Source organism: Erinaceus europaeus, chromosome 2 (genome assembly GCF_950295315.1).
Source record: "Erinaceus europaeus chromosome 2, mEriEur2.1, whole genome shotgun sequence".
Lineage (NCBI taxonomy): Eukaryota > Metazoa > Chordata > Mammalia > Eulipotyphla > Erinaceidae > Erinaceus > Erinaceus europaeus.
In genome coordinates, this window is record NC_080163.1 from 44,332,198 (window position 1) to 44,344,387 (window position 12,190).

The following is a 12,190-nucleotide window of genomic DNA, read 5'->3' on the forward strand; positions in this document are numbered from 1 at the left end:
TGATTCTAGTAAAATGTAGTTTGAAACTTGTATTAAAAAAAAAAATGTGTTTGCCAGAAACCGTTCGTGTGGACTAGGCAAGTTACCTCCCCCCTTCTCTTTACCTAATTGTAAACAGGCCAGCCTGAAGGCCATAGCAGATGCTTTCTTTAGTCATCAGGTTCTTTCAAATGCATCTTTACACTCTTGCACACACAAAAAAGGAGGAATAAATGTCCACTGCTTTTGGTTTTAAACTTGTTTAATTTGTCTTAATCTCTCAGTGTCTATACTCATACTCTCTGAAGTAAAGTGTGATATCTGCATTTTAACTGCTGGCTACTCATTAGCATTTTTAACTTTGCAGAAAAGCTTGATTATTATTAGTTGTGGGAAAAGGAGTTATAATTGAGCTCTAATCTAAAGTCCTTTATGTTCTCCGTTTCCTGGGCAGGTGGAATTCATTTTTCCCCCCTTTGCTGCCAAGGCTTCACTGGGGCTTCATGCCTGCATAATTCCACTGTTTCCTTCGAACTATGTGTTTGTTTTTCAGATAGGGAGATAGAAGGACAGGCACCATAATACTTGTCTCACCACTTGGGAAAGCTTCCCATGGGCTCAAACCTGGGCCCTCACACATGGTAAAGTGTATGCTCTACCAGGTAAATCAGCTCCTGGTACCTGATAATTCATTTTTTTACTTGCTACTGACTGTATTGTTGACTATGGGTTAGAATAGCTCAATAATGTAGATTTTTTTTTGTTTTTGTTACCAGAGCACTGCTCAGCTCTGGCTATTGGTGGTGTGGGGGATTGAACCTGGGACTTAAGAGTCTCAGGCATGAAAGTCTCTTTGCATAACCATTATGCTATACCCCCACCCAGTAATGTAGATATTTTTATTTCATATTTAAACTTTTCATTAGAAAGTAAAAAATCACCATCATGTACAAGTGCCAAATGAAAGATTTAGATGATCACAAAAAATATTAGGTCCTTAGATGCCTTTCCTCTTTTTTTTTTTCCAATTTATTTCCTTTTGCCCTTGTTTTATTGTTGTAGTTATTATTATTGTTGTTGTTGGATAGGATAGAGAGAAATGGAGAAAGGAGGGGAAGACATAGAGGGGGAGAGAAAGATAATTCACCTGCAGACCTGCTTTACTGCCTGTGAAGCGACTCCCCTGCAGGTGGGGAGCCTGAGGCTCAAACCGGATCCTTGCTTGGGTCCTTGCGCTTTGTGCCACATGCGTTTTAACCTGCTGCGCTACCGCCTGACTCCCAAAATATTTTTATTTATTATTGGATAGAGGCAGAGAAATCGAGGAGGAGATAGAGACAGACACCTGCAGCGCTGCTTTACCACTCATGAAGCTTTCCCCTGCAGGTGGGGACAGGGGGCTTGAACCCAGGTCCTTGTGCACTGTAGTGTGTATGTTTAACCAGGTGCACCAACGCCTGATCCCCTCGTTTTTTTTAATATGGAGCATACTTGATCCAATCTCTGTACTTGTGTATTGACCAGAATGAAGTGAAGCAGGCTACCTATCCTACTCATAAAGTATGTCACTCAGAATAATCTTCCTTGAAACCATGTTTGTGTGTGTGTGTGTGTGTGTGTGTGTGTGTGTGTGTGTGTGTGTGTGTGTGTGTGTGTGTGTATCGCATGAAAAAGCTAATCTGCAGTAACCTTGATTATCATTGGGAGGCAGTGGTTTACAAGGGAATGTCAGGCCATTGTGTTCCCTTTCCCTTACTGTTTCTTTTTTGTTGTTGTTAATGTTTGTTTATTCCCTTTTGTTGCCCTTGTTTTTTATTGTTGTAGTTATTATTGTTGTTGTTGATGTCATCTTTGTTAGATAGGACAGAGAGAAATGGAGAGGAGGGGAAGACAGAGGGGGAAAGAAAGATAGACACCTGCAAACCTGCTTCACTGCTTCACTGCCGGGTGCTTGAACCGGGATCTGTCCTTGCGCTTTGCGCCACGCGCGCTTAACCCACTGGGCTACTGCCAGACTCCCCCCTTATTGTTTCTTAACATGGAATGTTGGGTCAAGTTATAGTTGGTTGGATCTGTCTTTTCAGTAAAAATATGTGTAATTTCTGATAATTGTATGCTGTGTTATTTGCCAATGGTCAAAGGTAACATTGTCCTGCTGTTCCTTAAACTTTAGGTGTTACAGAGCTTTGGAAAGAGGGTCTGCTTGAACTACTACAGAGCAACAAGAAGGTATATAGAGAGAAGAATATGGTGGGTTCAGAGAGAGGGACTCAAACTTTCTACATAGAGCATCTGGTTTTTCATTTCTAATTGCTGCAAAGCTCTTTTCAGTCACTCTTTGTCTCCACAGGTTATTTTGAGAGCCATAGTTTGTCAGGAGAGTACTTCTAAACTATAGTTAGAATTCCTATAAATTGTCCCTTACCCACAGATAAAGTGAAATTCTGACTTTTGTCTTACTCTGTATGATGCCCCTGGACACCCGAGTGGCTAGATTGTTTTGGTTTGGTTTGGTTTTTACCAGGACACTTTTGGCAGTGTATGGAGATTTACTTTGGGGCGTTGGAGCTTCAGACATTAAGGTCTCCTTGCATAATCATTATGCTGTCTCCGCTGTTCCAGTAGCTTAAGTCTACTGTAGTAGTAGGGAACTTAACTTCAGTTTCTGGATATTCTGAACTAGAAACACGTCTTTCTATTAAGAATCCATCTCCTTTGGATTCCCTTTGTGAAACGTATTTCAAGTGATAGGTTATTTTGCTGGGTGTGATGTTATGCAAGAGAATGCAGATTTTTTAATATAAAAATAGCTGTGAAGGTAGCAAACTACCAGACTATATATCCAAGAAGAGAAAATAGACTTCCTTTGGGACACTTCTGTAGCCTGTTCTTTTTTAAGTTTTTCTTATATTATGCAGGCACTTAGATGAAGCTGGCTCTGAACTTACTTGTATACCACAAAAACATTCTTTAAAACCTTTTCCTGACTTAGCCACAAAAGACAAGTGGTTGATACTTGGACCCTTCTGCATATTTACAGCCCAGTTCCTGAAATAGGCTTGGAAACATGAAAGCTGGCTATATTACTTGACCAGCATTTGAGACAAGTATAATCTTACATTATTGCCATGTTTTATCTTAGTCTACATAAATGAGGAAAACTCAAAGGCCGAGGTTAACTAAAAGCCTAAGGCCTTTTGCCTCAGTGGTTGACTATCTAACAGATAACTAGCAAGTTTTGCCCTTTTTCAGTGACTGCTCCTGAACTGGTTGAGACAGTGTAAGACATTTTTGTGACAAGTGATCTTTTAATCTTTGTGGAACTGAACCTGGAGAGGCAAGGTGTACTCTGCCTCTTAGCAGTTATAAAGCTGTATGAATAGTGTAACACCAGGAAAACAGCTTTTTAGTTTTCAGCTTCCTATTGAAGTTGTTATTGGTAGAGTGATCTTTTCAGGGCAGGGCTTCTGATTGCCCTGTAATGTACTCTGAAAGTAAATGGTTGATAACCTTTGATAAAGCCAATCACAGCATGCCCAGACAAGACCTCCCATGGCTGCTGTCAGAATATTTAACCAGCCTTGGTAAATATTTTTCGGTGGTTTGTTTGTTTGTTTGTTTCCTTTTTATACTTCTAAGGATATGGGTGGTTACATTTGTCTTTTTCCAGGCACCTTTTCTTACTTTGACCCACTTGTTCTATTTGAATTTCTTCCTAAGTACTTCTCCTGTCCCCCATTGTGCCAGGAGTTTGCACATTACACCACTGAGAGCTGACTTACTGGGGGTTGGGGGGGGTGACTCACCACAGTACCAGAGCTTACCTTGGTGCTCCCATGTAACCTGGGGGCTTAGACCAGGCCCTTTGGTTAGTAAGGCATGTACCCTACTGGGTGAGTCATCTCCCGAATCTTGACTCTTTAAGATAAAAAATACAAGTACTGGGGAGTCAGGCGCTAGCGCAGCAGGTTAAGCGCTCGGGTTAAGCGCATGTGGTGCAATGCGCAAGGACCGTCGGAAGGATCCCGGTTCAAGACCCCGGCTCCCCACTTGTAGGAGGTCGCTTTGCACGTGGTGAAGCAGGTCTGCATGTGTCTATCTCTCTTCATGTCTTCCCCTCTTCTCTCCATTTCTCTCTCCTATCCAATAACAATAATAGCTATGACTACAACAAGGGCAACAAAGTGGGGGAAAAAATAGCCTCCAGGAGCAGTGTATTTGTAGTACAGGCACCGAGTCCCAGCAATAACCCTGAAGGCAAAAAAATAAAAATAAAAATACAAGTACTGTTCCCATGAATATGGATGCTACCACTAAGCTGGATTGGGCACTTTTGAAGTTATGCATGTGTATCTTGTAGAGGGGGCAGTAATTTCTTTGTAATCTCTCTTGCTAAACTGTGTACATCCCTGTATATCCAGAACCCTGCTACCTTCTGAGTTTAGGTGACATGCATAACTTGGCATGCAACACCATAGATTTGAGGAGTAAGGGCTGGGTGGTGGCACACCTGGTAGAGTGCATAAAGATCCAAGCTCAAGCCCCCAGTCCCCACCTGCAGGGAGTACACTTCATAAATGGTGAGGCAGTGCTGCAGATTCTCCGTTTCCCTCTTCCCCTATCAATCAAAAAGTAATAATAATTTAATTTTTTTCAGAAGTACAGCCTCACTGTACCCAGCACAAAAGTTCTAGTGCCATCATTCTGTAAAGATCTTGACTCTTGGTCACCAGGGTTATTGCTGGGGTTCATTGCCTGTGCTACAAATCCACTGTTCCTGGAGGTTGCTTTTTTTTTCCCTTTAGTTACCCTTGTTTATTGTTGTTATTATTGCTGTCATTGTTGCATAGGACAGAGAGAAATCGAGAGAGGATGGGAAGACAGAGGAGAGAAAGGTAGACACCTGCAGACCTGCTTCATGCCATGTGCATTTAACCCACTGCTCTACCGCCCAACCCCTGATCTTGACTCTTAAAAGGTGTCCCTGTGCTCTAATTTGTTGAGTCATTAAGAGAATGAGCAGAAGGCAGTAGTTAAGCTGATCTCAGGGCCATCTATAACCCCAAACTTTTATCAAGTTTGAAGTTTTCCATGGGAAATGATGGTAACCCTAGAAGCTTCAAAACTCCTTATCTCCTTGTTTGGGGGACATATAAGGGGGTTAGAAACAGCTCATAATATGACCTCACCATCTTAGTATTATGAGAGATGTTACAATGAAGAAGTTGGCAAAAAGCTACTCTACATTTTCTTTTACCAGAAAGCTGATCACCTCTAGCTTATGGTGGTGCAGGGGATTGAACCTGGGACTTTTGAGCCTCAGGCATGACAGTCTGTTTGCATAACCATTATGTTTTCTACCCCCAACTACTCTACCTTTTAATTGAGGAATAATACTGGCTAGGTCCTTCTGGATTCCAACTCCCATTCTGCATCATTGAAAGGTAGAGCTGCCTGCTGGCCTTGTTTCAGAAGACAACCAGAGAAACCCAAGATTTTTTTTTAATCTATCTGTTATTGGAGAGAGACAGAAATTGAGAGAGAAGGGGGAGATAGAGAGGAAGAGAGATACCTGCAGACCTGCTTCACCGCCTGTGAAGCGACTCCCTTGCAGATGGGGAGCTGGGGGGCGGGCTTGAACTAGGATCCTAACCGGTCCTTGCGCTTTGCGCCACGTGCACTTAACCTGCTGTGCTACCTACCACCCGACTCACAAGATTTTTTTTTTCCAACCTGTCGAATAAGTTGGAGGTTTTTGGAAGGATAGATTCCAGTTATCTTGGCCCATCCCTTTACAGGAGTCAGGAAGAACATTAAAAATTGAGAAGTTTGGATGTATTATAACATGATTATGAGACAAGTACTATCCCCATAAATTTGGATTCTACCACTAAGCTGGATGGGGCACTTTTGAAGTTTTACATGTGTATCTTGTAGAGGGACCAGACATTCCTTTGTAATCTCTCTTGGTATGCTGTACATCCAGACCCCTGCCACCTGCGTTTAGGTGATAGTGGATGGGCTTAATTTTCTGTGTCCACAGATGGAAGAGTTAACTAAAGCCTGGGTATGTTAGTGCCTGGTTGGCCAGCAGAGGGCAGTGGTGACACACTAATAGAGAGGCAGGTGGTCAGTAAATCTGCTTGGACAGAACTTGAGAGGGGCTGTGTTGGGGAGACCTGCTTGGGCTTGGTTTGGTTCATTTTATCCAGAACTGTATGGGTCAGTGCCCCAGTCAGTAAGTCTTTGTCTTACTATCCTTAACACAGTGAGGTGATATCTTGGTATTCTAGATCAAGGTCCAACAGAACTGTCAAGCCTTCTACCCCTCTTTCTTCCCCATTGGTATAGTAGCCATATTCCTGGATGTGGACAAGTTAGTGGCTTCTAGTTGCATAAAGGCAAAGGCCTGTCCCTTGCTTCAGGTGAACAAAGAATCTCATTTCTGGAAGTTCTCAGCCTAATGTTGAAACCTTTCCCCAGAGGCAGGCACTCCCAATGATCCTGGCCAGCTAACCCTCTCTTACTTGGCCTGCATGCCTTTTCTGGGCTCCCAGGATGTGGCCCTGAAGGATGAAGGCATAGAGACAGGAAGAGCAGAGCTAGGACTTTGGTATGGCCTGGGAAATGTTCCTCCCTTGTCATTTTCAATCTATACTGTGTTTGGGGGCTCCAAACTCCAGTCTTCCAGCCCAACAGCTGTGAACCTCTAGGGCTACTACCCAGAAGCCAGCTGCCTTTTCTTGGGGGATCCTTTGAAATTCCAGGCTTGGCCATCTAAGTATGCAAATGCATCCAGATTTACTGAGCCCTCCAAGTGACTGCACCCTAGGCAGAGCTATAAGAATTAACTTGCGGGGGCCCGGTGATGGCGCACCCGGTTGAGCGCAAGTGTTGCAATGCACAAGGACCCAGGTTCAAGCCCCCGGTCCCCACCTGCAGGGGGAAAGCTTTGCGAGTGGTAAAGCAAGGTTGCAGGTGTCTTTCTGTCTCTTTTCCTCCCGGTCTCTCCCTTGCGCTCCATTTCTGACTGTCTATCCAATAAATAAATAAAAAGATTTTTAAAAAATTAACTTCCACTACCCTCTAGATAGAAAGCAGCCTAGAGTTATTGGTGCCCAGAACCCAGGCTTTCTGCAGAGACTGCTTCCTAACCTTGAGAGGGATTTTGCATACAAAGGGTAAATTGGGAAGCTTTAGGGGTCATTCTGGAGCTTGAAGCTTCAGGGCTAAGAAAGTCCCTAGAATAAAGAGTGAAACCTTGGACCTAACCCTGGCTAGAGAAATTGACACTAAGAAAGCTCTTGATGTGCTCCCACACCAGACCCAGGCTATAGAGCTGGGAATTAGGCAGCCCACCAGACCAACAGCCTGATCCCCAGAATGCCTTGCTCTCCCCCAGGCCTCCCCCTGGGGCTGGTTATCTGGCTACAGCAGGAGGAATGTGTGCTCTCGGGTGGGGGGGGAGCTGGTCAGGGTCGGGGCGGAAACCTGGGAGTGTGGACTTCTGGCCTGCCCTGTCCCTGCTTGAGGGAGGGAGCCATGGAGAATGTGGCTGATGGGTCCCAGGCATGGGAGAGTCCTAAGTCGGCCTGTGTAAGTATGTGCAGGAGGGGTTAGTTATCCTTGTGTGCAGGAACTTGTGAGAGTGTGAGAGAATTGTGAGCATGAACATTCCTTAGTGTTTATGCATATGGGTGTGAACCCAAGCTGTGAGTGTAGCCTTTGAGGAATAGGAGTCAGATCTGGGTTTAGGATCACAGGGCCATGCCTTTTCAGTTGTATGCTCTCCAGCAGTTAGTTTATTTCTCCTTTGCTTAAATTTCTCATTTAGAAAATTTGACACTACCACCACCACCACCATGACTCCCCCACACCCACAGGCAGTGCTAGGTGGAAAACAACCTTACCTAATTAGAGAGTTATGGCTGTGGGTGTTTGTAGATTCGGTGAAGTATGGCAGTGGGCAAATAAGGCATCTCTCCTGAATTTCAGGGTCCCTAGATGCCAGTAGTTTGTTCCTCAAGACCAGTCCTTGGGATACCCAGGTTGTCTGGACCCCAAGATTCACCCACTTGGCAAAGTTTCCAAGAGTATGTCACAGCCATGGTGGGTATGCATTTTATGCATTTTGACAGACATGTCAGGCCAATATGTATGTATATATATGTCTCTAAAACTCCATAAACAGTGTGTCATTTTTTCTCACAGAGTAAGAGGAGTTTTGGGTCAGCAGGCAGGATTTGGGGTTCAGACAAGGGAGTTTAAAGAGTTTAGCCAAGGTTGGGCGAGGGCAGGCAGCATAATGGTCATGCAAAGATACTCATGCCTGAGGTTCCAAAGTTCCAGGTTCAATCTCCTGCACCATCATAAACCAGAGCTGAGCAAGTGCTCGTTTAAAAAAAAAATGGGAGGGAGTCGGGCTGTAGCGCAGTGGGTTAAGCGCAGGTGGCGCAAAGCACAAGGACCGGCATAAGGATCCCGGTTCGAAACCCGGCTCCCCACCTGCAGGGGAGTCGCTTCACAGGTGGTGAAGCAGGTCTGCAGGTGTCTATCTTTCTCTCCTCCTCTCTGTCTTCCCCTCCTCTCTCCATTTCTCTCTGTCCTATCCAACAACAACAATAATAACTACAACAATAAAACAACAAGGGTAACAAAAGGGAATAAATAAAATAAAAAATTTTAAAAAATGGGAATCAGGCAGTGGCGAAGTAAGTTAAGCACACGTGCAAAGCAAAAGGACCGGCATAAGGATCCCAGTTTGAGCCCCCAGCTCCCCACCTGCTGGGGAGTCACTTCACAGGCAGTGAAGCAGGTCTGCAGGTGTCTGTCTTTCTCTCCCCCTCTCTGTCTTCCCCTCCTCTCTCCATTTCTCTCTGTCCTATCCAACAACAATGACATCAGTAACCACAACAGTGTTAAACAAGAGCAACAAAAAGGACAATAAATAAATATAAAAAAGGTGAAAAAAATTAATCTAGGGCACATACCCTGGGGGAAACTAGGGAATGTTGGAAGTCTCTGGGTGGAAACTTTAGGGGGTGCTTCCTGCCTGCACTGGATTCCTGGCAGCCCCTAAGATGGCCAGGCCTGAAGTGGAATAAGTGAGGACTACTGCCCAGCTGGCCATACACTTAAAACCACAGGAGTGGCCTGTAAGGGAGTACTGAAGGAATGACATCCATATGCATGGGAGGAATGGGGGGGGGGTGCAGCTAATGGGACCAGTAGCTTTGCACTAGTAGAGTTCCACCTGGTAAGAGATTTGGAATAGTTGCTTCACCAAAGTCCCAGAGTGTGTGATGGGTGTGACTAAATGAGGAATTCATCGATTAAATAAATGGTTACTCTGGGTTAGTGGATTGTCCTTGTGACACTTGAATTGTTGGAAGTGCAGATACTTGTAATGACAACTAGTTTTGCTGCTGGGATGCATCAGGTACTTGGAGAGGCATTGTGTGATAGGACTTAGTGTGTCTGTGAATGTCCCCAAACTGTGTGTTCTGAGTATTAGCCATGTATCTGGCCCTGTGCAAAGCACCTTACCTGTGACAGTTCAATGAGTGCTGGTTTGCCTGTGCCCCATGTTTGCTTATTGTGGCATGTTAGGTTCAAATGGCACATGTGATACAGCTGCATCTGTGTTGGCTGCTGGCATTCAACTTGTAACCTTGTTGTATAGATGGGCTGTTGATCCCGTTGTATTGCCCTTATGTTCTGGGTAGTGAGTGACACCCACTTTGACAGTGCGCCCTGAGGTGGTGGTGGTAATGTATGTAATCTGACTATGTGACAGTTCTGCTTCGTTGTCCATCCAGAATATGTAACTTAGTACTGTTGTGTGGCCGAGCCCAGTTAGTGGAATTCGTCCTGGTGATCTGGGTGTGTAGTATAGGGGATCACCCTTTGGTGTGGGGAGAACTAAATAGTTGTTTGATAGTGCTGTATGGTGCTTATATGTGTCTGTGTCCCTATTGTATGTGTCCATGTGAGCCATTTGTTTGACACTGTTGTGTTGTGACTTGTGTCAGAAACTCAACAGTTGTGCTGTGGTGTAACTGTGTGCTAGCTATATCTCCTTTGTGGCAGTGGCACCCCCATAATGGTGCTTCCCTATGCATCAGTGTGGCCCCACTCTGCCCGGCCACGAGTCTGTAAACAGGCTGACCTCAGCCTGCTGGGGTACCTGCAGTCCCTCCAGCCCCGCCGCCCCTCCCCCGCGCTGTCCGCCAGCTCCTCGCTGCGATCGATCGCCATTGATTGTCCCTGACGAGCTGCTCCACTTTCCAGCCAATGTCAGGAGGGGGGATCTCCGCCGCCCTGGCGGTGTCATTTCCACACACTCCCTGGGCTGCCGCCAGCACGGTCACCACTAAGAGCCGGCCTGGATCGCCCGTAGCGTGGACCAGACTCTCCACCTCTAGCCATGACGCCCGCCACCACCCCACCCACCCACTCCGACGTCGGGCCACGACCACCACCACCAGCCAGCCTGCAGCCCAGCACCCAGACCTCCCCCTTCTCCCAGTGGGTGGATATTGTTGCCTCATGTGTTTGAGCTTGGGCCACTGGAGGAGGGGTGTGTTTTGTCGGTGAGTGGAGCCTGTGTGCTGGGGTGTGGGTGGGGGCTAGGGTTGTTTCCGGGCGGAGGCGCCTGTAGGCCAGCTTTGCAGTGGCCCAAACAGATGCTAATGATTTTCCGGGAGGCGCCGGTTATCTCTGGCCCCAGCCCCCCATCCAGCCAGTGAGCATGCCTGGGCCAGACACAGACCTCATACTCTTCCTCCTCACCCACACCACTCTGAGGGGATTACCAAATAGCCTCCAGTAGACAGAAGGGGTTACCACCTTTTGGGGGTAGTCTCAGAGCTGACAGCATGAGGATGTTTGCTACCACATCTTCTGAGCCCCTTCTCAAAGCCTGAGCACACACCTGAACAGGGCAAACAGGCTCAGAAAAACCCGCCTGCTCAGCTGAGTTGATCACCCTCTCTTAGAGCCACCCTGTCTGGGACTCATAGGCCCCCCTGTTGCCCAGGAGCCAGAGCCAGTTTCCAGACTCCCCGGTGGAAGTGCTGACGTGGCTCTGGGCAGCTGTCTGGGCCTAGAAGCGGGGCAGATGTCACTGAGCCCAGGGGAGGAGGAGGTGGCTCTGTGGGAAGGGAGGGCAGGGCCTCTAGCCTAAAGAGACACGCCTCCTCTGTCCAGCCCTGCTGTCAGTCTAGGATGGGGCACAGCCTACCCAAGCTGACCAGCTCAGCTCTGTAGTACTGAAGCCTCTCTGTACTGTGGCCCCTTCCTCCTCTGTCAAAGGGAAATAGCAACACCTGTTTTGGAGGGGGGCTAAGCTTCAAATGAAAGCAGGGGTATGCAGAACCCCTATTCCAGTTCTGGACACAGTGTTCCTGCTCAATAAATATCAGCTGTCATTGTTGTCTCTGCAAGTGGGGATTTTGTGTGTCCATAGGCAAAACTGAGTCCTGAGGGTGCCAGCTGGCTTCAGAGGTCATTGCAGCCAGCTTCCTGCCTTGTTGCCCCTGGCCCTCTGCATTTTTCATGCATGTCTAGCTTTGTTCCTTCTCACTGAAGTGTCAGCCCCCCTCAGCTCTGCCTGCTGCCGAGCTGCCTCTCCCCACCCTTATCGGAGTGGTTCTCCTATCTGGCCACCACATTGGGTCCCTGGAGCAGCACAACCCCCTGCAAACAGCAATCGATGGGGCGGAACAGCCTCCCTGACAGATGGACCCACAGAGGCTGGGCTGCTTCAGCCAAACTCCCTAGGAAACCAGAGACAAGAGCCCTGCCACTGTGGCTGCCTCCTAAATAGAAGTGGGAGGGGGCCAGAGTCCCCAGACTGGGCTAGGCCCTGGGGATGGTCTTTGGACAGCAAGCTCCTTTGGGAGGTAGAGTGAGATGGAGAGGAGGCCCTGTAGAGCTGGTCTGGTAGGTGGGATAAGTCTTTCTCCCTCCAGTGGGCAGGTGAAGAGTTTTGCCAGCCCCTTTCTCTACCATGGTACTTTTTCTAACCACTGATGGCTGCATTCCTCAGGTCATAGGGGCCTTTAAAGCCACTGTGGCAGAAGGGCTTGGATGTGGCAGCGAGACGTGTGTGTGTGTGTGTGTGTGTGTGTGTGTGTGTGTGTGTGTGTGTGTGTTTTGCCTCTTGTTCTCTACCAGGTTCCCAGATTGTCAGGGAAATTCTTCCCAGGAT

The 12,190-nt window shown here is 47.0% G+C and overlaps 1 protein-coding gene across 2 annotated transcripts in view; it reads right to left on the reverse strand.

Annotated features, from left to right (window-relative positions):
- Positions 1-12,190, reverse strand: part of PFDN1 (prefoldin subunit 1) — a 964,801-nt gene that overhangs the window by 99,107 nt on the left and 853,504 nt on the right. The window lies entirely within an intron of this gene.